The 25,983-nt window shown below is 27.7% G+C and overlaps 1 protein-coding gene across 1 annotated transcript in view; it reads right to left on the bottom strand.

The window, feature by feature from the left end:
• The window catches only part of LOC107452480 (lachesin), a 174,054-nt gene that overhangs the window by 40,739 nt on the left and 107,332 nt on the right, over positions 1–25,983 (bottom strand). The window lies entirely within an intron of this gene.

The raw sequence follows: 25,983 nt of genomic DNA, 5'->3' as shown, positions 1-25,983 counted from the left end.
TTAAATTCCGTTTCTTGAAATCTATCTGAAATATAATCATGGAACGTATCCATTACATGACCTACCATCCATAACAACTTTGTTGGTCAATTTACTTATAAATCATTGGATAAGAACTGTCAAGATAAAGTAAACTTCACTTTAGTTGCTATAAATTATTTCTGAGTACATCAAAATACTTCGAATTCTTCCAATGATTAAAAATTTTAGATGAAGCTTAGAAAATATTTATCTATTGTCTTTCCATACAAATAAATTATTTGTAAAGATCATAGACTTTTAATTTTTTAGGTTCCCATTTCATATACTTTCTTTATTTAGTTCAAAGAATTGGTTCTGTGATGCCATGATAGGCATTATGTATTTCCTAGCTTTTAAAATTTCTTTAATTTCTTAAACTTATTTTTTTAATAATTCTTAATCAATGTTTAATTAAATTAAACCAATTATTAAATTTTTATTTAATTAACTATTATTAATTTATACTTTCGATTGGGTAATTTTTATTAATTAACTTTTATTGATTATTTTTTATTTGAAGAAAGCAACAAAAAAATTATTTTATTCGTGTCTTAACAATCAATGTAACGGTTAACTTTTTTTTTTAATATTAATGTAAGACTCCTTAATTCCCTTTCACTACTAAATCGAAAACAAAAATCAATTTATAACTCTTTATTCTATATTTCTCTCCACAAAAATGCTTCAGTTACTAGGTCAAACTAATTCTCGCAGTGTTTTTATCGATTCGCTTTCGCCAAATTATTTTCAAATTTAATACTGATAATGGGGCTTAGCTTAAATTTTGACTGTGTTATCTTTCGATAAATCGGCAACCATAGATGTCTTCCCATGCTCCTAACTGTCCATTGAGATCAATTCATGTTTCTTTTGATTTCAAATTATTGGTGATTGGACCGAAGCCTCCTGGGTCTCCCGGTCCCTACCTTTAAATTTATATCTGACAAAATTATTTTAGTAAATAGAATGATTTTCTTGATCCCTTTGAGGGAGTTCTCTTTTATTTTATAATTTTGGAATATAGTCATGTTCAAGTTAGCTTTTATATAATAAATCAGTTTTTCCAAAGTAATTTTATTCATTTTTCTGGATAAATATCTCTACATTATATTCGATTTAAGATGTAGTATCTGAAACGGCCATAATGCTTTAATTCTACAAAGTAACTACATCCCACTAACCACTATGGACAAAGAATTTGGTACCAAATTGCTAAAAAAAGTACTTTAATGGAATTGGTCTCAAAATTACAAAAGGGAACCAAACCCCTAAACTACCCTAATCTTTTATTATTGAGTGAAGTTTTTTCCCCAGTTTATCTTCACGAATAACTCATATTGATATGTACTACATTTAATCAATTTGAAAAATTTGTTTCCAAATAACAGTATTAAATAAATCTGAGCCAAAATTAATTAGAATGCTCACACTAAGGCTTCTAAAATGTTTATTTAAAATGTCCCACAAAAAAGATAAATCTCTGCAACGATATTTTACTTCGAAACACTGTAATAAAATAATATATGCCGGTGATGTTTGACTCCAAATGAGGTGTATATATTTGTTTAAATAATTACATAATAATTACAATAATAATTTGTTAAAAAAGTACACGGAGAGCCGTTTTGAGCAAGCAAAGAACTTTACGCTTATTAAAATGACACCTGCATATTTAAATCATGTTTTTTTACGATAGTTATTAAATAAGAAGGGTTGAAATTGTCTTTTGCAATCAGCTTTTCCACAATTGCTGAACTTAAAAAGCTGGATATTAAACAGAATATACAAAAATGTTGATGAAAATTTCCATCTACTGCACTGTAAGAATTTTCAATCTAAAATTCTGGCAAAAAACTGACAGCAGGATGTACATTAATTAGTAGTAAAGTTTAAGTTAAATAAGAAATTAATTGCTTTTTTTGTTTTTGAAACCGTTCACAGTTGATATGTTTAAAAATCCGTGATTACAAGACTATACAGTTTTTAACAATATCGAACGTGCCTGGTTTTTAAACTATAAAAAATTTCAATTTGGCATTGGAGCTAAACTTTTCTTTAGGGAATGGGCATTGCTCTTAGGTTGTGGTTAATTTGTGTCTTACCAACTGAACCGTAGAATTTAGATTAATTAGTTAATCTGGTTGTTTCAATCGTAAAAAGAAGGAAAATACAAGTCTTTTTTGTGCTAAGCTGCTTTATGGTGCTGCCATCTATGCATGAATGAGAGTATTATATTATAATAGTCCAGGTTCATAAATTAAGGATAAAAAACACTGGAAACTCATCATATCTTGAAGGGAAAGGGGAAATATAGTGAATGAAATACATAAACTCGACCATCTTTATGTCGGTCATGAGGTTAACAGATTTTGCCATCTCACCTATAATACGTACCCAGCTGATACGGACTAAGTGGCTTAATTAGGTGGACTTAGTCAATGAGATGAAATTCTGGTAATCATAAACGTTTTAGGCAAAAGCAGAAAATAAACAGTTTTTCTCACAGTAAACAGTTTGAGTACTATATTTTTTATTGTTATGTGAATTTTTTGTTAGAATATGGTAAAATAATTAAATAAATAGTTATTGAGCTATTTTTGTCTGCGAAATTTCTAACAGTGTAACAAATATATAGCTGAAAATCTTCGTCTACTAAGCTCTTAAAATTATTGCGATGTAAATCCAACATTTTCACAAATGTAAACATAATAAAAGAAATAAATTTGACTGCCTGATAATAAGTAAAATAGAGCCATAGTAAATAAGCTTAAGTTGTATTCTTAATATAGTCAATCAGATAAAATATATAAATGCGTGTATTTCAAATTTATATTTTTCTCTGATACTTCATAATAAAGAAATAATCTGAAATTAAACTTCTCCCACAATAAAACATATTTAAATTAAACAAAGCATTTTAACTTGCGTAAAATGATCCTTCATTTAAATGGAATTAAGGCACAATTGATTTAAAAAAATATATCTATCCATGTTTAATTGTTTTTGAAGAAGAAATTAAAAGAAATATTTCCACTTGAAATAACTCATTTAAATCATTTTCTGTTTAATTCTCCAAGGAAGGCCTTACTAATTATTAATGAAATACTTCCAAACTGTTCTTTTAAATCTAACAATAGCTATAATTAAAAAAAACGAAATAGGCTGATGAATAAAATCAAGTTAAAATATTTAATTGAGCTGAGACTAAAATACATTTAAATTTGAATATTTTAGAATATTTATATTTTTTAAAAACCTCTTTTGTTATTAAAGTCTTCTTTAAATGTTCGTTTAATTAACATGCATAATTTAAATATATTATAGTGAGCTGAAAAATATATACACTTAGTAAATAACTTTAAATACACTACTTTTTCAATGAAGAAATTTTTGTTAGAAAGTTAGAAAAAGCATCAAAAGAATAAAACGGGATATTTTTATAGTTAACGCATGGCATAACTTAATATTTTATGTTTATAAGTTTTTTCTTATGTACAGTATCACCCCTTGCCTTAACGATCTACGAGAGCAACAACAAGTTATTTTTCTTTTTTTTCTTTTTAATTACAAAATATTAAGTAAAAAGCAATATTGTAAACATTATTTTTCAAGCTGTGAAACAAAATAAAAAACAGTAAAAATCATATAAGAGGAATAATTTATTATGGGCTCATGGATTTATTTTCGTCAGACCTGAAATGACAGGAGAAAGAGGTGACAGAAAAAATTTACTACAAAAATGTTTTTTTAAGACTTTGTAGAAATGAGAATTTTCCTTATTTTTAATCTACTTGAAAAACGTAAGTTTTGAGATTTCTATTTTATTTATACAATTGTTTAGATCTAGTTTTGTTTATGTCAGACCTCGGTCTAATTTAATGTAATGATAAAATGGAGACGCATTTTGCTATGAGCATTTCTAAAGCAGAAGTAATTTTTAATTTTATTAGAGGCAGAGCCATTTGGAACTCTAGTTTTTAACTGTTTAGAAATCGATCATTGTTAATGACTCATTGAAATACATTGGTAAATTGAATTCATAAATGTTTATCAGAAATGTGATGCTGTTACGAAACAATGATTTTTGGTTCAGAAATTTAATTATTTTCTTCTTTTTTTTTATCCACTTGAAAAATGTAGGTTTAAATATTTAATTTTATTTCACAATCGTTCTGGTTATGGGCTGCTATTTTTTCCAGAATGTGGGGAAAATGCTGTTTCCTAATAAAATGGAGATAAATTTTACTTGAAGCATTCTAGAAACATTCTGGTATTTATTTTCATTCTCAGAAGACGCAAAGATCCATTTGAAACTTGAGATTTTCACTGATTAGAAAGTGGTCAAAATTCTCATGACAACAAATTCTGTTTTAATGGTCAGGATTGATTGAAAGTAGTTATGTCGACAAATATAGTGCTACAGGCTTAATTTGAATGTTTAACGAAAAATAGCCTGAAATTTCCTTGATAAAAACTTTTATTAATCGATAAAAAGAGAACCACTTCTATTTGCAATGGCCAGGGTGTGATTGGAAACTTGCATCAAGGTGAAATTCTTAGTAAAATTTGGAGTAATCAAGTTAATTGGTTAGTGGATGAACGCCTAATTGCACTGAAAGTTACAGACATGAAATTAAGAAATTAAAAAGGTTACATATAGAAAAAAATATCAATTTAATGCTTTCTATATATCTGCATTTTTATCTTATTTATAAAGCAAATAAATTTAAAAAAGATCAATTTGTAGCATTTAAAACCAAAAAATAAACACAGAAAAGAAGACTAAAGTGTTCTTTTTTATATAAAAGTAGAATACTTGCAAGTTAATATACACTAAAAAAATATTTATGAGGAAAACCTTTTCATAGGGATGAATCCATTAAACTAAAACTTAATTCATAATTTATTAAATTGAAGCTTTTTTGTTTTATTTTTGAGTAATGATAATAACTAAAAATGGTAGTATTGTTACTCAACTTTGAAATCGTGTCTAGATTTCGCTTGATTTTAAAATATTTATTTGCACGATGACGTGATACAGAGAGTAAGAAGCTGACTTTTTAAACAATTTAATTGTCGAGTCTTGAAGATAATTGATTTAGTATTTTTCTTATAGTTAAACTTTATGTTTTTGCTGTAAATTTTTATAGATAGTAATGTATTTACAGTAAAAATCATCCTTTATTTTCAAATTTTCCTTTTTCATAAGTATGTAAGTGATTTTGATCAGATAACACTGAGAAACAATTTATTTTTGTTTATTTTATTTTGCATGATTTTTTTGAAAGATTCTAGGCACTTCCATATTCCTAAAATAGCCATAAATAATAAATAAAATAGCCTAAAATAGCCATTCCTAAAATAGCCATATTCCTAAAATAGCTAAAATNACACACACACACACATACTATGAATATATATATATATATATATATATTCATAGGCATAGGCTTTTGAACAAGTTAACTGAAGTTTCAGCTACGGAAGACTCTGCAATTTTAATCCAGGCCATGTCTCATAATTCCCATAAAAATTTGTCGGAATATGTATGCTATCTTCGGTTTTTCATCGTATATATTTCGACCAAAAATAATCCAAACAGGTCATTAAAATAAAAATGCAGATTTTGGATCAAAATTGATTTCAGATTTGAAATTCCAGCTTTCAAATTGGTCAAGATTAAATAATTGTACATATGTATTAGGAAATTTGCTTCCCCCACTTAATTTATGTAATTTTCAATCCCAATAAACTACAATTTTTATGAAACTCCATTCCTTTTTTATGCAACTCTAAATCCAATGTTTCGATCAAATTCAAAACACAAATTTTCTTCTACAATATTTTTGTTTTAAATGTAAATACAGAACATGATTTTGAACTTAAAAAAAAAGAAAAAAATGAGACACATATGATTTTCTAAAAGAAATTTTTTACTTCTACCATAGCTATTGAAAGCTGTATTTTCCAAAATAGGGTGGGAGGAAACAGAAAATGTAAGAAAATATCGTACCATGACTCGCAACTGTTTCCCTCCTCGAGTGATTTCTACAATTCGGAGGCGAAAAAAGAAATCAAAGAAGATTCCCTAATGGTTTCAAAAGAAAAGTTTTGGGCCTTAACCCTTGTCCCGCAGGAAAGTAAATCTGTAGTGAGTAGGGAAAAATTGGAACCATAACATCTGGTTATGAAATCCCTGAAGCCTGCCATGGATTTAGTAAATCGGAAAAGATAACAAAGAATTTAGGCAGCAAACTCAATGAGGCGTAAGTTGTACACTTAGAATAGTTTTGAGGAAGGAAATATATAAATATGGCTAGCCGGATAACAGGAAAGTTAAGGAAATGCTGAGGTATATACATGCACAGATATTTTGTTTCGTTTTAATCAGAACGTCGGAGTTTATTTTAATGCTAAATAAGGTCTGGCTTAACATTTTTATGTAAAAAGGAGTTTCTGGGTGTAATTGACCTTTTAAGGCTGATGGGACACTATTGTTCTATTTTTGTATTTTTTATGACGCTCTAATAAGAAGAAAAAATACATTTTAGTACTTTTTGTTTGCAAAAAAAGGTCCAATTGCTACTAAAGAGAGAAAAAAATATAAAAAAGTTATCAATAATATTGTAATTTAAAGAAATTTCAATTGTGAATAACAGTTTCTCATATTTCCAAATGGATGAATATAAGTGAAAATTTCTATAAAGATATTGCGTCGAAGTGAACCGTGTTTGGAGCATTTTACATTTATCGCAGAAAAATACAGCAGTTTTTCACGCTGTATTTCATAATCATAAATTATTAAAATACTAAATATAAAATTTTTCACATATATTGACATAAATTAATACGGAATAAAGAAAACAGTATGAAAAATGTGTTTAATAAAAACTTTGTGTGCAAGGATTAAGATAACCCCATTTTAGAGATTACGAAGATTTTTTTTTCAAATTAAAACTGAAATTAAGAAAGAGAAATTTTTTAAAAAAAAACATATTTTGAAGTTTATAAGCTTCATATGCAAAAATCATAAGCATTTTTTATAAGTATTTAGCGTTATTTCTCTATTTTACTCCGAATGTAGTATAAGTTTCGAAGAAGTGGGGAGAAATCATATTTCTTTTAATACAATTTTAACTGCTCTGGGAAAAGTACTGGCATACATTTTACCTTAAAAGCTCCTTTTACCGTTAACTTCTAAACATAAATTTTTTTAGTAATATTTGTTTAATTACAGTGATTTTACTGCAAATACTATATCAGATTTATTTCCTTTTGTAAATACACGAGAGGGAAATGGATTTTACAGTAAAAAGTACCGACACTCAGGGAGCCAGTACTTTTTAACGTTATTTAATCCGGAATTTCTTAACAGTTTAATATAAAAAATTCAACGCTTGAAAAACTGAAATGGAAAAGAGAATTGCGTCTTATTATGAGTTAAAAAAATAAAACTTCTGTTTTATGTATTAAAAGCTGATAAGTGCATATTTCATTAAACAATTCCTCCAGTTTCCAGTTTTCTTCCAGTACTTATTTTTCTCTGTTCTACTAATACTTTTGAAATATGTTTAAATACCAATGTATTAACTGATTTTCGCTTTGATTCAACTTAATGAAAATTCTGAATTCTGATAATGAATTTCGTCATGATTTAGAAACAGTCACTGAAATAGACTTTTATTACGCAACGCCTAAATTTGCTCGAATGTTTGATCAACAATTTTAAAATTTCATAAACTATTTTAAGGTCAAGATATTAAGGCTACCGTAAAAATAATTTAATACGTTTTATTAAGCCAAAGAGGGAGGAGACATGTGCAGTGCACAAAAATTAAAAGGTAAAAAAATGAGAACCTTAACTTTGATCTGATTATCGACTTATAACATGATAGGGTGCAAACTTAATGGTTCGATGAATTGAACTTCAATGTGTTTATTAATTTGAGCCAAAAAAATTTTTACATGTGAAATTGTAATAAAAATAAACTTAACAAGAGTAAATATGAATTCTTCTAGGGAATGAATTCACGGTATCCAAATTTGTTCAAAAGGCATATATAAGAAAATAGACGCATCTCAAAAAGTGTGTTTAAAAAATTTAAAGAAGTGAAAAACACGCCTTTTCAATATTCAACCCAAATATTAGCACTTAAGAAGAAATTTTGTTTTTACATTTCGTTACGTTTTTATACACTAAGTATAATTATTATTGGGTAAAGTCTTTGAGATCAGAATAACTGGATATACTAAAAATTTAGTTTCAATCATTGAACGATATTAAAAAATTAAATATACTAAACTTTTAAGACAAATTGATGATATCGCATTGTGAATTTATTTGGATTCCTCAGTTCATTCTTTGCAAAGAAAAAAAAAGCAATATTCTTCAAGGGTTGTTTATAAAAACAAACCTAATGCTATTTGAGCCTTAGTAGCCAAGGAATAGAGCCCTCGCCTCTTACTGAGGTACCCCATGTTCGAATGCCAGTGACAGCTGTTTTCTACAAATTCCTCACCTGGTTCGCATCGACCACAGTGCCTGTACAAATCATGGTTAGATCCCCCTTATCTCCAGGCTAATCATGGAAGATATCCGTGATTTCCTACTCCTTGTATTGCAAATGTGGTCCACACGGGCAAATTTCCAATACTTGATCCAGGAGTTTCCTAGTCTTTCGGATTGGGTTCAAAGTTATAAGGCTATTGATTTGAACATGAGTAGTTCTGAAATCAGAATCATGTCGGCTGTTCATCATTGGTCGTAAAATAAAATAAAATCTAATCGTATGCCCATTTCAGAGAATCGCTTTATCCATTTTCTTAAACAACAATGTCCATTTTATTAAATACGCTATTTGAGCAGTTTTCATCTTCTTAACAACCATTTTTAGCTGTGGAATTTTCTTACTCACGCATTCTGAGCTGTATCCCTTTTCCTAAACGAGCATTTAATATTGTGTCTAGAATAAAAAGCTCTCCTACGATATTTTGATATCGAAACCTTGGATTTCAAATGATGCATGAAAATAACTAAATAAAATTTGATAATTAATGTAATTATGTCGGAAAACACTAATATTTTATGAAAAAATGTCGAAATTTTTATTGTATATCCTCATTACTAAATCAAATAAAGACTTAGTAGATCTTAGTAGAAAATAAAATTAAATAAAGGATTGGATTTTTAAAGAATGATGATTGTTCATTTATTTCTGAAAAATATCAATATTCTCTGAATTGTTTAATTTATTAAAATATTTTAGTATCCATGACGGTCAATCGGCAAGCCAAGATACCTGTCCATATATCTATACATAAATAAAGACCTTAATAAAGACCATTTCATCCTTTCACCCTTTTGCTAATGGGAAGAAAACTTTAAGTAGAGAGAAGAGCATAACATTTCTAACCATCTAGAGGGCGGAGAAACGAGATAAATAAAAAATAAAGTTTCCGTGAAACAACGTTCCATCGCATTTCTATTCCACGCGCTTCTTCGATGGTAATATAAAAAGAAAATCAAAATGAATTGAATCCAATTTCCAAAGCGAAAAGAATTTCTGGGAGAAAAAGTGGAAACAGGAAGAAAGAATATGTATTTTCAGAAAAACATCGTTTGAATTTTCATTTTTATTTTGTGAAATGTACTGGATTCTAAAGTGCTGTGGTAGGAAATTTATTACAAAGGTCTGAACGAAATGTACGTGTTTGGAAAACTAGCTGAATACAAAAGAGTTTATTTTGTTCCCTTTAAAACGCTCTCAAGGAAATTTCTCTTGGTAGCCTCAAAAGCATACATCAAACTTTCTATTGCTTCATAGTCTTCGTAGATTGTTACTCCATTTCAAGGTTTAAGACACGCTATAAATTCCACATTTTGTAATTTCAAAAATTTTCAAAACGGGATTTTTATTTCTTACTTTTAATAGGACATCATTTAGTTTCTGCAAAGATATTGAAAATTTTGAGATAGTAAATAGTCTTATCTAACTAAAAATAAAAATGTATTAAGAGTGGAATGATTTATGTTATTCATATTTTCAAAACAAATGAACTAAGAGATCTTGCCTTATGGATGTATATTTTATTTAACAAAACGTATCAACGAAATTTGGAATTAAAAAAAATGATTTGATAGTTCGGGATAAATAAAATTTTAAAAAAAATTCCAGAACTTGTTGGAAGTTATTATTTCTTAGAAACTTTAAACCGTATTCAGATTTTCAAAAGTTGGATATTGGGCGGGTTTTAAATTTTAAACTTAAAATAAATATAATCAGTAATGAAAACAAAAAATAACAAAATATGATATTTTTTCACGTAATTAAAAAATTCATTCTCTTAGGAAAATATATATATAAATAATAAATAACAATCGGCATATTTCAAGCGCTTAAAAATAGGCGTCCATTTTCATGACTTGCTTAAACGTGAATGAAAGAAATACATGTGATTTGAAAGTGTCTAGTAATCTTCTAAAACAAAAAAGGAAACCTTATTAAAATTCTGATAACAGTCGATGATTCTTCAAAATTTGATTATTCTTTTCAAACGATGGTCTAAAAGTTTTTAGCTTATGATCATATACTTTATTTAACAAAAACACATCTACAAAATTAAGAATTGCGAAGAAAAAAGCTAATTTTTCTAGTTCTAGCAAAAAGTAATTTAATAAAAAACATCAATAAAATTAGTATTCGTTTCAAATTAATATTTTTTGTAACCTTTAATCCTTTTTTTAAAATTTGCATACGTGCAAATTTTAAAAAATTTGCACGATTTAGTGCATTTATATGTAAATGCAAAACAAATATAAATATTAATGATTGCAACAAAAATAATAAATAATGAACGTTCATTATTTTAATAATATTTTCATTTGGGAGGAAGAAAGTCAGTTTGATTACTTTTAGAAATGTTTTCTTGTCATTTTCATTCTGTCTTATGAATATTGCTTAAAAGCATCAGAAAATAATAGCATCACAGAAATAATATCAGTTTTTGAAAAATTTAACTTCCAGTTTACATCACAGTTAAGGCCTATATCACTCGAATAAAATTTTACTTGATGTGATTAAGTGCTCGAACTTGATGTGATTAAAGTGATGTCATTAAGTCCTTTTTTCTGTTTCACAAAATCCATTATCACAGGGAAATAGTATGTTTATTAAAAAGGAATGATCTATAATTAATAAAAATATAAATCGAAAACATATTTGTACTTCTCTTGTTCTTTCAGTTCAAAGCTTCAATACAAAAAAATTTTCTTATTAAAAATAATTCATGTAGATCCCACGTAAGAGGGACAGATGGAAGTTAAACTTTTTTACAGGATATGCTATTATTTTTTTTTCTGAAAAATCCTTTAATACTACGATATTTCAAGCAAAATAACTTCTTATGGAAATATAAAACAACGACGCTAAGAAAATTTTATTCTTTTTCTACAACGAATGCATAAATGCTACGAGTAGAAAATGACTTCAGACAATGTTCCTGACGCAATTTTTTACTCCTTAAATATATATTTTTTTCAAATATTTATTAGATGATATAACTATATACATCATTAATTCATATTCTAACCACAAAAAATACTGCAAGGAAAAAACTTACAGTGATATTTTGAAATTTTACCAATCTTTTAATCTTTTTCTTCAACAGAAAACTAAAAATTATATTTCAGTTTGAATAAATTTCCGGAGAACTTTTTTTGTAGACTAAAACTTTTAAGGAATATATAAATATGATTCTATTAATTATATTGCTGGAAATAATGGTCTTGTTTGAAACACAAAAAGTGATTTGCGAGGTTAATTATAAGCTTGAGAAGCATTAATTAAAAATCAAATTAACGATTTCCTCCTTGGTTGTAATTACTTCTGACGCCCTATGTTTATGTTTCCCACGGAATTCATTAAATGCCTTAATTACTAAAGAAGACGCTTTTGAATCAGTTTGAAAAATCTTTGATCGTTTGGGGAAAAGTTTTGGGTAAATAACTTGAAAACTGAAGTCTGTTAACAAAGATAAGCGTGATTAAACAAAAATTTTATAGTCAGGAACGCTATTACGTGGCATTAAGCTTCAATAATACGTACATTCCATTAACAGAAAGCTAGCATTTGTAATTGAACATCGTTTTAATAAATGAAAAGATAATATGATTAGTAATCGAAGAAATTAAAAAAATGCTATGGTTTCATTAGATTATTTTTTAATCGTATGCATTCTTATTTTCTTAATTTTGTTTCATTAAAGTAAGGCGATATCAAATGCGTGTTGTTATCTGCTCAAAGAGAGCACTAACAATTTAAATAAATTTGCTTGTTAACTATCTCAGCTTATTATAGTGCTGTGTCTCATTTTCAGAACGCTTAATTATGACAGCCAGATATTCGTTTCAGATGTCTTTATTAATATTTGTGTTTTACTAAGTATTATTATGTTAATAGCTTCCACTTGATAAACTTCTGCAATTTGCAAAATCCATAGTATTAAAATAAGCTCGAATGTTGCTAGCTCGAATGTTGCATTGAAAACAAATTAATATGAGACGTTAAGCTCTATAATTGACATCAAGATTGAGACATTGAATATTTATAGGTTTTAAATGCAGGGCCTGCCGTTGGATTTGTAAAAGAGGTGAATTAAGTAGTTAGGGAGAGATTATATCCACCTCTAATACAAGTTTATTTATAAATTTTAATTAAAAACTGACAATATAGCACGGAAAAAACATTCTGGTAAATCATTATTAACCTTACTGGATATTAATGACATTTCTGGTTAAAATAAAATAAAATAAAAATAAAATAAAATAAAAACATTATTCTGGTTAATAAAACTAAAATATACGGTATTTACATAATTCATTTGGAAATTTTTCTGTTCCTATGGTAAAGGTTTAACCTGAAATCCAAATTTTCAAAATTATTGTTCATATTACTACACGTTTAATAAACAAAATACGAAACTGAAAAGTGACTTTAATAGAATAAGTGGTTTTTAGTTTATACTCTAAGGTATCATTAAAAAATTACCCAATTTTGTCAAATTTACCAAAATTTATCACATATTATGAAATTATATTTTACTGTTTTTTTTAACATCAAAACAAAGCACCTTAATAAAAATTACAGAGAATTTTGGAATTCCCATAGAACCAGATACCATAATCTGGTAGTTCTGATAATACATCTTTTCTTAGTGAGAAAATTAGTGTTATGATAAATTTCTTTTACTAACTGTCTTAATACCAAATACCTTAAAACTAAATACCTTTATCATGTTAATTAGTTGTATTTGTTTACTTTACTTTGTTTGTATTTATTTGCATTTATTTCATCAATTATTTGTTATTAGTTAAGCATTAAGTTTTTCAGTTCATTCTATCTGTTTAATGAAATCAATCGATTAAATTGTTTTAAATGTAGGTAAAAAGTTTAAAAAATTTCATCATTACTTTCAATTTTTGTTAGTCTAAAATTATCACACAAACTTATTGAAAAATTCTTTACCAAATTACACAAGATAACAAAGATGGAATTATTTTAAAAATTGCCAAAAAACTTGTTCATAACTCACTAAAATTCACTTCATTAATTCGACAACAATGTTCGGAAGACGAACTTCCTTAGGGTCGAGAGTCGACCGAATTAAGTAAACTTTTCATCTTTGCCTTCTTTACCCCCTGTGGGAATAACTGACACAGGATACTTCAAATAAACCTAACCTCCGTTGTGGTTGGTTGCCATAGAAACAAGTAAAAATGTCACAGGGGCTGTTTGAAGGTATCCGTTATCATTCTTCTTTATACCCTAATTTCTCCCAAAATTCTCTTGCCTGAAAGGAGTATAAATCGTGTAAGCCGATTATCGGCAGAATCCTCTTAACAATATAAGTCGAGGCTGCAGGATCAGGATAAACTTCTGAGAAAGAATTGTCAGTCATAGGCATTCTAAGATTTATTCAAGATGCTCGAAGCGTACACTGATTACTCATAAAAGTATTGTCTAGGAAATCATGATGCGACGCTGCATAATGGCTATTTTATGAAACAATAGCCTCCAGACACAATCTTATTTCAACTTTTGGAAATAAAGTTAATGTTCGATATTTTATATGCAAAATGGCACCAGTCACTGAGGTGGGATAAATATGAATTGAGAATACTCATAATGATAATAATTTCGAAAACTGGTTTCAAAAAAGTTAAAAGATGAAAAAAAAGAAAATGAGGAATACCGTACTACAAATTATAGTTTGCAAATTTTTTTCCAATTACTTATCAACAGATTTGCTCATTTAAAAATATACAAATTCACTGTTTTAACCAAACATTGATTTTTGATTTATTGATCACTATTCTGTTCTTATTCTTTTTTTCACAAGATATATATAATTGGCTAATTTTTACATTTTTAAAAATAAAAGAATAAACCTATAGCAAAAGTACAAGAAAATGTTAAAATTAACATTGTATAAATTATAGTCATTGACAACGAAAAGACAAACAGTCATCTTAATTGACAAACATCATTCATATTTTCTTTTAAATATTTAAAGAAAAAACAGAATAATCTCGAATATAGTTTTTAAAAAAAATGGTCATTGTGTAACTGAGAAAAATTTCTTTTTTAATGAAAAAGAAAAATATATTTTAAATATTTTTTCTTAAAAAAATAATGTTCCTCACAAACGAAATGATTGAAGTTTTTAAGCAATCGGGTTGATCGGGTGTAAAAATTGACCCTCCCCGGACACCGAAGTTTATCCCTAGCTGTTTAAAAAATTTTTTCTTCGTTTCTGGGCATTTTTCAGGATCGGTAAAAAATAATTTTCGCCCTAGACATATTAGATGCATTTGTACCACGTTATAAGTATTATTGTTATTATATTTGGTACATATTAAAGCGACACTAATTAACAAAATACTAGTAGTACCAACTACAAAAACTAATTAAGTATTATTGGTGTTAATAATAATATGGCGAATTTTCGTGATACTCCTAAATGAAAAGAAAAATTTAAATTTATTAAGAATTTTAGTACAAAACTTTATTTTATTATAATTATTACTAAAAATTAATTAAGCAAAATTTGCTTAAATTATTGTATAGCAGGATTTTAAGATTTTCATAAATGAATAAATGCCTCTTTTCCATCATATTAATTAGAAACAAATGTTTATTCATATTTTCTTACTGCGGTCAAAATGACCACAATCGTTGTTCTAGGCAGGAAAAACTTTCTAGTGTTAAAATAAGTCAGTATAAGGTTTAAATTAACAATTTAAAAAGATGCTAAAATTTAAACTATCCTGAAGATTAGAAAGCGAGGAAAAACGAATATTTAATAACTTTTATTTAAAAATAACTAATTTTGCACACCTTCTTTTAACATATTAAACTTTTTGTGAAAATGAACTAGAAATATTAATTAATAAAGATCTTCAACTATCATGATGTTTGTAAGAAATGTAAACGGACAGACAAGAATTTACTTTCCTTTTGCTACTCAATTCCTCAAAGTATTTACTTTTTGTAACATGAAATTTTTATTAAAAAAGCAGTGAAGGAGCTTTATTCCAAGAGGATTATATTTTGAATTGACAAAAGTATTAGTGGAGATAAAATTTCCTTTGTTTCAAATAAGAAAAAAAATTAACTAAACCTTTTCCGTTTTTTTATCATGCAGCACCAGCAGAATCATTCAAAATTCTTTTTTTACTAGGAGATTGAAATAATCTAGAATCCTGTAACAATTTACACAAATATAATTTTTAAATACAACATGCGAGAAGAAAAGTTGATTTTATAAATGAAAGTAAGATTTATTTGGTATGCTTTATTATAGAAAATAGAAAAACTTTAAATAAAGATTCACTTTAATACATAATATTTTTTCTTGTATAACAGTCTATTTTTATGTTCTCTTAATTCCATGTTCTTCCCAATCCATGTTCATTAATGTTCTTCCAATTGTTAAATACGCAGTAAAAATTTTAAATACACATTAAATCGTAAAATAAGATGGTTTATTTTAATTTCAAAGAAATATGATTTCATATCAAATCTTAAAAAATAATCAGATAGAATTAAACTAATAAATAGTATCTACCATAAAACAACTTTGAATTATTTGTGATCGAATGTAAAAGTAGACAATCTTGCATCGTTTGGAGAAAGGGAAATAATACCAGGTAGCTAAGATTCCAAGGTCTGTTGGACTAATATATTCTACGAGAAACTCTCAGACTTAATCAATGCAATCAGACTTAATCATATTCATTGCTTAGTTGTGTAAAATATATTATTCCTGAAACGTCATTGAGGTAGGGTAAACTAACCAGTGAATGAACACTTATTCTTCGCTTGCCATTTAAAAAATCATATTAATTTCAAAATTCGTAATTTTAGTTAAATGACAGTGTCAACATATTTGTTACTAATTGCAAATTATTTAAAAATATTTTAGAGAACTTACATAATATTGTTTTAAAGTTTTGGAGGTTCAAATAACAAAAAGTAAGAAGACCAAGTGAAGGAACAGCTCTTACCAGTGAATGAACACCCAGTAAAGGAACACTTAATTTTGGTTATTTTTTAATGCTCTTTACGAATTTATAACCCATACACATATTTAACAACATGCCAATTCTTAAAATTATAACATATAAATACTTGGAAAATGTTAACTTATTTTTGTAATCATGAATTGAAAATTAAAGTGTCAACATATTAACACATACTGTTCATTCACTGTGAAATCTATGCCCAGTAAAGGAACATGCCTGTTCCCTCACTGATTAGAAGTTGCTTTTCGTATTTTTAGCATACTTTTGATGCGGAACATCACTAAAGGTACAAGAAAATTAAAGTTTATCTTTTATTTTCATTAACTTAGAAAAAAAACCAGTAAAGGAACACTTGTTCCTTCACTGGTTTTTCATCGTTTGGTGATCCAGTGAATAAACACCCCCTTATCTCAGTACTTTATTATGCTATGATGCTTAAAAAAAATAAAACGTAACTTCAATAACTATATTTTGAATTCTCTTTTTCACAGTGAGAAAAATAAAACTATTACATGCAATTAATTCCACTTCAAACATATAAATACAAACACTCACCTTATAATTTTTTCAAAGAAACAAGGTGTTGCAGAGATAATAACAAATTCAAAAATTTTTCCAGAGAAATCTATTTGACCATGGAAATCCAAAACATTGCTAGATGACTTCCTATTGCTTGGCAGTAAGCTATTGTTACCAATCAATATAAAGAAAATCTTTCAAATTCTTATTTTTAATCAATATATATGAAATGTTCCTTCACTGGTTGGTTTACCCTACTACTCTTTACATCAATTATTTTTTCTAGAAAAAGTCCAAATACCCCGCGTTTCTCCACTAGTGACTTTAAGACTGGCTACACATGTTAACTTCATGGGAAACTCAGAAACACTTAAATGACAGTAAAGAAGTAGCCGATATTTCTATCTTATATGATTGTTTAGGAAAATTATGCATATAATTTACATGTGATGTAGTCAGGGCCGAACTTAAAGAAGAGAGAGAAAGGGACTATTGTCTTAGGACACGGGACTGCTGAGGGAAGAACCAAATTTCCCCACGAAAAAAAAAGGTACTTAATTATTACTATTTTCTTACAGAAAATTTCAAAATTGTACAGTATTTATTCATATTGATATAAAAACTATGATTTCATTTTGTATAAAGGGTATTCTACAAAATACGAAAAGAAGACTTTTTGTGGTTTAAAGAAGTGATCCTCAATAAACTTTGTTCCAGGGCTCGTAATACCATTGTTCACTGCATTTACTTCTGCTGCACTGCAGCTTTCGCGGGGGCCAGAACAGATACATATGAAAAGAGTACCCAGTAATACCCAGAAAAACAGAAGCCATACAGAGGAACAGTGCTATTGTTGAGCGAAATCCTCCTAGATAAGTTGAAAATAAACTGGGTAATAATGATCTTGACGAAAAATAATTTTTATATATCTTATAACCAATAAACTAGAATTGCTTTGAAGCAAGTTGGCATAGTAAAACAAACTTATCTACACAGACAGCGTGAAGTAATCAGAAATAACAGGACATTAGGATAAGTCTGTCTTCCTTCTTGACTAGTAAAGCGTAATTCAGAGTTTACCCGCTTAAAAAAAAGGGAAAACAAAGCTAATATCCACACAATTGAGGTACAAGATTTTAATTTACTACCCAGTTTACCCCACTCTTACCTTACACAAATACAATAACTTAAAATAAATTTGAGAATTTTAGTTTTAAAATTTATTTTTCGTTTGATACATCAAATAAAACAAAAAAATAAATAAAAATTTTTACTATGTAAATAATTTTTAAAACGTTCTTACAATGTTCTAAAAATCTTGTTAGAATCTAAAGCTAAAATTGGTCTATTCATTTAAAGACTTAAACAAACAAATAATATTATACTCATAACTAGTTAAAATCACAGAAAAAATTATTATATATATACTTAAGTTTTAGAAAATTAATGTTGAAATTATTTTATGATGCATCCTAGTCTTAAAATTTTATCAAAATAATATATTTAATACAATATGATGCAATTTAGAAATATATTTAATAAATAAAATCTCCTCCACCTGTATGCCCTACTGTTCTTATTGATTGCATTTGTTTTTTTGTTTATTTATATCTTGCTGTTTGAAAAGTAAACTAATTTCATGGTTCATTAAATCAAATGAAATTCTCTTTCCAATAATAGGGTTTTACGTATAATGGCTTTTAAAAATTTATACGTTCATTTAAAAACTACTTTGTGAAGATAAATTGAAAGTCATGTATCTCTTAAACTAATTTGATATTATTATATTTTAATCATTTTAAGTAGATAGAGAAGTTTTTAAAATATACATAATGAATAATTCAATTCAAATTAAATTATTTCAAAAAAATTACAATATTTACTCTCTCTCTCTCTCTTTATATATGTATATATATATAGTATAAAATATATAAGTGCTTATTTCAATAAGTTAGCATTCATTATTTATTTTAAATAGTCTACTTTGAACATAAATATATAAGTCATGCCCTTGTGCAAATATATTGTTGATAGGAAGAAATTATTTGACGAAAGTGTCATGCATTTCTTAGATGAAATTTTAAATAAGTTGCCCAGTTTATCAGTGAAACAAAATAATAATTCACTGTATAGAATTATTTAATTTTATTTGTTTTTCCGACAATGTGACTTTCTAAATAAATAATCTTTCTGTGCATACCTCACAGAAATATGCATGCCTTTACGTATGAATAATAGAGGCAGAATTTTGAGATAATTATTCTATTTTTTCTAAAACAAAACCCATGATTTAAACCAAGCATTGTTAAAGTTTGTTCTGCTAAAAAGGAAGAATTGAATTTCAGCTTAGCTTGAAATAACAGTATCATAATTTATTAACATGATAAATAGTATCACATTACTTTTAATGTTTTTATAACATTAACTACGCACTATGTATTACCTCAGAGATTGCAAGTTATAAGTATTTTTTTTTGAAATATGATCTTTAATCTATCAAATCGGAAAGACATGAAATGTGAAAAAAAAATCATTTGCATTATTTTAATTAATAATTTAAAAAACATTTCTGAAGTGTTGGAAAACAGCCTGACTCAGGACGAACTTATATACTAAAGTAAATTCAAAATTTACTGAGTTATTTCTAATAATGTAATCCATTACGCTATATGCATCATTAGAAAATTTTAAATTTCATAATATCTACCGAATATTATTATTTTTTAAAAAAATTACATTTAGCCCATCAAGTGAATGTAACGGAAAGTCTTCATAAGAATTTTTTGCTTTTAGCTATTGGCCCATTTGTCTTTGGGTTTCTCATATTTTACGTGTTTCGAAATTTTGTTTAGTTGTTATTATCTTGTTATTATTGCTCCAGCAGTGTAAGCAATTGATCTACTTGCTTTATTCTTAATTGATAATGAAAAGTTTTAACTCTATGGTAGATTTATAGTTAAAAATGAAGAACAATTCGTCAATTTCAAAATTTTTTTTTCGAAACAAAATGCGTCTGATTAAAACTAACTGTAATTCGGTAAAAAAAAAGCTGATGTTTTAATTTATATATATAACTGTCATTACAATTTCCATTTTTTTTGCTAGTTCTTCAGATTCAAACATAAAAGACACTTTCAGAAAACATTTAGTAGTTTGATAGTATGAATACTTTGTAAATTTTTTTTAACTCACTCCTTTTATTAAATAAAAATAAAGCGGACGAAATTGCTGCGATATTTTTCTTTTTCTGTGTGTATGTTATCCGCGATTAAGCAATTTTTTAAAATACAAGACGCTGGAATCAAATTTATATGTGGGTAATAACCTGGTAAATATTTTTTTTCAATAACGGCAAGTACTGAACTTTCGTTCTTTACCTCGGAAGATGCCGGAAATGTTGCTCATTTAACGTTACAGTAGGCACCTGTGAACCTAAGTCACGGAGACGAGTATCATTACTCACTGCCACAAATACCCGTTCATAGAGTGGGCCACATTCACACTTCACACATAGCAGAGGACAACACATAGAGAAAAACATCCATGCCCAGAGCCGCTGCCATTGGCATCGCTGTCAAGCACGCTGACCGCTCAGCCACCTGACTGGCAACCTGGTCACTATAGATTGCTGTCTAAGTCTCATAAAATACACTGTACTTTTTTTATTTTATTAGTTAGTAGTGAACAAGTCTAATAAGTTCCAAGATAAGAAGAATTGGCTTCTTAGTATGAACACCAAGTCTCTTTTCCTAGTTGAGATATTTTTCTTACATTTTAATACTTAAGTGAGGTATATAAATTCGCTGATCATGAACCAATATAAATATAGCTGATTAACTTCAATTTTTTGCACAAAGGCAAAAAATGACTATACCTCATCGCGAACGTGCTTAAAATAACAGTATACGGACGTGGTGTAAATAAAGGGCGTCTTAGTTCAAATAACGCTTTCTTTTTTGATGGTATTTAATCTGTATGCTAAAATGAGGTACGTGATCCAATATCCTTGAGACAATTTAAAATAAATAATATAAAATAATTAAAAATAGTAATTCGGTAGAATGTCAGAATGAGTGAAGATGATTTACACGTGAAAATATGAAGAAAAAAATATTGTAAGCATTTATGTTTGCAAATTAGAAAAAAAGCTAATAACATAACTGTTTGCTTGTTGATAATGTTTTGCACGATATTTGTTTAAGTTTTAAAAAAAAGAATATTCAACAAAATAATGTTATAAAAGGAAGCGAATATAGATTTTTCTTAATGAAGTTAATTAATTTTGTTCTCGATTTTTTTTTTCTTACGATTCTGCGTCAAAGTGTCACGTATTTCAAATTCGTGTCTGTTACCCTTAACGCTATACAACTAGTTGTTTCTTTCTTTAAAATTTTAACCGAAAAAAAAACTTTTTCTCGTCAATTTACCAAAAGCTTTTCATCAAAAATTACGTTATCTAAGGAGGAAAAAAAATGTCTCATCTAATATATCCTCTGGTTCACGAAGGTATAAAATCTCGTGTGCCCTTTTTCAAGCTCTAGTTTTGCAGGAAATTAAGTTTTCGCTTCCTTCGAATTCGAGCTCTTTGAGCATGTTAACCCTCATTCATCAATAAAGACAGGAGGTAGCTATAAAAGAAATCTTTTATCTAAAATTTATTTCCAAAGTAATGGGATTTAAACTTTAAGAGTATAAAAATAAGTCTTTCTACAAAACTTTTTTTTTATATTTTGGATTAGTGATTGTAGCTGGAAAATAGTATTTCGAACCAAGCTGATTTGGGTTGAAGTTTTTTTTTTCTTGCATTTTCTCAGCATTGACAGTTTCAAATCTCATTTCGAGAGGGGGCATTTACCTTTTCTTGGAAAACTTTCGCTCTACCAAATTTTCGAAGAATTTAACTAATGTTGTACTATCTTTTAAAAGGACGTGTTTATTGACAATTTTCACTTCAAAATTAAGTTTTAAACATTCGGCAGGGAAATAAAAATGAGTTTAAATAAAAAGAATTTCATTATTGATTTACCCTAGCTAGTGTATTTCACCGGTATGTATTAAACCTTAAGTCATTTTTAAATCAATAAAGAGAAAGATTTAACAACAGAGTCCGGTGCAAATACAGTTATGATCATAATAAAGAGTTTAACTCAGAATTTATAGACAACATTTTTAAGTAGGGAATGTTCTGTTATCTCAATGCATAGAGACAGATCAGAAGACAAAAGCTAACAAAAGAGAACCACATGATTATTAATATTCACTATTTTCGCCCAGAAGAGCAATGAAATGAAAAACTAAGCATATTTCTGGTTAAACGTTCAATACATTCTATTATGGGCTGGCCAGGTGGCCGAGCTGTTAGCTCACCTGACAGTGAAGCCAATGGCCGCGGGTTCGAATCCCATTCTGGGCATGGATGTTTCTCTCTCTTGTGTTGGCCTCTTTTGTGTGCGATGTGTGAATGTGGCTCACCCTATGAACGTGTTTGCGGCAGTGTGGAGTGGGCAATGTTACTCGCCTCCGTGACTTTGGTTCGCAGGTGCCCTCTGTGTAACGCGAAATGAGTATCATCCCTTGTAACACCCCGGCGAAACGAATGAAGTTCAGTGTTTACCATTCGAAAAAAAAACATTCTATTAAGAATTTTTGATTCAAAACACAAAACATAAGACACCAAATACAATATATACAAATTTAAGGACTCATTTTCATACATGCAACCAAATCCAAGAAAATGGCAAAGATCTGAATTGCATTTGGAAGGCAAAAATATTAGGATTTGCTTAGTTGCAATTACTTGAAAATGTTCACAAAATGTTTTTTTTTTCATATCAAAGCATCATTTATAAAGTATACCTTTAAATGTTTATAATAGACTCTACAATTACAATACAGGCTTCTTCTAGAAAAAAAAAAACTTTGAGTCTATCTTTTTTTGAAATGAAAAAGGGGAAAAACGATAGAAAATATACGTGACGCCTTATCCTCACGAGTAAAATGTTTTTTTTTTTAAATTTAAATTATCAAATTGTATATTGAGTCATAGAATATTGAAAACTCCTTATCAGAATTCTTGGTGTTAAAAATGGTGCTTAAATATGACATAGACCTACCAACAATTTAATCGAATAAAAGCTTACGCAACCATTCTTTTGTTACTTTATAGAGAACGCTAGAAAGAAATATGTAGTCTGTACCATTTGAATGGGGAAAATGGAAGGTTCTAATAGAAATAGAAGTGCCTGCTAAGTAGCATTAGAGTAAGATGACCAACTACACTTTTTTTTCACATTAAGACATGGAATAAGGCGCTTATTAGTATTTACTAATGGAAGTTGGATAAATCTTGTAAATAAAGCAAATTTTATACTAAAAAAATAGAAAAAATATTTCTAGAGAAAGTTTTTAAGCTTGAAATTAAGCGTCGACGGAATATGCTAGTTGAGAGAATATAAATCAAAAAAATTTTAGTATCCGTAAATTTTTTGATTAATTAAATTAAAATTGCATTCAATCCGATCAAAATTTAAAAAAAAGCAAAATCGTGTTTTTTTTCTTCATTTTAATTTTAAAAAAAAAATACATTTTTTTAAGGGAAATGACAAAAATGTAGACCCTTTCATAGAAAACTCGTCAAATAAATGTTATAACTTCAGATAAATTCCTAAATCATTGATTGAGCGAATTTGAGATATTTCTACTTTTAGAAACAGCATTCCAAAGAAAGGATCTTCCTAAGTTGAGTAACTCCTGTTTAATATCGCTAATGAGCTCTTCCTTATTAATGTATCGTTAGAACTTTAAAACAGAATACTAAATTATTATTAAACACTAAATTAGTATTAACATAAAATCAAAAGCTTTTGAAAACTTGTTTTCAATTTTATTGAAAATATATATCACTGCAAATAATTAAAAAAAATAATAATTAAAAATTTAATATTAGATATGTATTTAAACTTTTTGTTTCGATAATATGCTGTGTTTTTTTCAGTTTTGAATGAATAGAAAATTCAATAATTTACATTGAAAAATTAATCAAATTATCTACAAAAATCTGTCTGCAAAAATTACTATTATTTTCATTAAAACACATTGATCAAAATAACATAATTCAATAGATAAAATTTGAAATTAATAGATAAACGTCTCGTTTCTTTAAAAACAAATAATGATTTACGGGGAAAAGTGTCTTTTAAATAAATATTTCTAATTAGATTTTTTGTAATATATTTGCTTTTGATTTTAATGTTTTTATTTGATTATGCTATGTAAATTAAACCAATGTGTGTGAAATTCATATTGCATCTGCTATTAAGAATTTTTTACAATCTACTTCAGAGATACAACTTATTTAAAGAGTGTAACATAATGTTATTCATAATCAGATTTTTTGTAATATATTTGCTTTTGATTTTAATGTTTTAATTTTAATATGCTATGTAAATTAAACCAATATGTGTAAAAAATATTGCATCTGCTATTAAGAATTTTTTACAATCTACTTCAAAGAGACAACTTATTCAAAGTGTGTAACAGAATGTTATTTATAATAATAATACCATAAAACTTGTTGTTTGTTTCAACCACAATTGGTCATGTTAAGGTTACTTAATGTAATGTGAATAATCCTTCAAGGGAAGATAATAGTATTACATTTAAAAATAGAAGACTTTGAAGATAGTTTTAATAGTTTAAATCAATTTCAGATTATGCCTCCAAGGGAAATAAAAATCTACTAAAGACAATTTGATAACCTATTTATTTCAAATTAAAAATTTTGTCACTCACCTTCTACATACTTTATTCAACCGTATCCATGCTTCTAAAGGCCTAATTATTAGAAAATGTAAGTAAACCACAAAAAGATAAATTATATTTATTCACGATTTTTCCCCCCATGAACATTTAAATTTACAACTAAACGTATGAGCTGTGAAGCGTAATTTTTGTAGAAACATTAAAATTTAATCTCGAAATCAATAACAGTATTTAATTTCTGAATCCATTAAATACATTGTTTTTCAAAATAGCAGGTCAATGCGGCATATATGTTTTGTTTCATTAGTCGCACTCTTTTGAATATTTTGCCGACTAAGTTGTGTAGTGGTTGTGTAAATCTTTAAGTTGTATAAATTTCACTTAAGAAAGGTCTAGACCGGGACAAGGCATGAATGTTCTATCATTCACTGTACTATCTGTCCTGACTGTGGGAGCAACGGTGGCCCACCTAATAAGGTGCCCCTGATTGAGTGGTCAACAAATCTGCCCTACTGATGCCTGAATGATGAGCGTCACTTGGGTGGTCATTGAAAGAAAAAGCTTGACTTAAATAAAACTTGGCCACCATATACTGACTAACTAGAGCTTATTTAAGGTCGTGTCTGTACACGTGCAAATGTATGTTGGCATTAAATACAGTAACTTAATATAGGATATTAAATTGTATATTAAATACGCTATAAACTTTGTTAATAGAAAAACTTCGTTTCGTATGCTTACTTCATTCAAATAAAGAAAGTTGAACTCTGAAATAGTTTCTTGCAAAATTTTATTCGACACACTATAAGGCTATTCATCTGACACATATGCTATCTTATTTTCAAAATTCAAGTTCATATTCAGTGCTGAGTTGATTTTTTTTAGGAATGGATGAGCAGAAGAAGTGTACATTTAAATTATTCGCTGAATCAGCAGTAAATACAGAATTGGCTATACTGTGTCACACTTAAGGAGCGTTTTGCACACCACACTGAAAATAGTACTGTATAAATTACGGTAAAGAGTAATTACACTTAGAGTGCCTGTATCTTTTACCAAGAAATCCATTTCTTTACCTAACCATGTTACAAAACAAAAAA

This window comes from Parasteatoda tepidariorum, chromosome 3, assembly GCF_043381705.1.
Source record: "Parasteatoda tepidariorum isolate YZ-2023 chromosome 3, CAS_Ptep_4.0, whole genome shotgun sequence".
Classification (NCBI taxonomy): Eukaryota; Metazoa; Arthropoda; class Arachnida; order Araneae; family Theridiidae; genus Parasteatoda; species Parasteatoda tepidariorum.
Note: the sequence above shows the minus strand (reverse complement) of the source record. Positions and strands in the feature narration are given on the sequence as shown.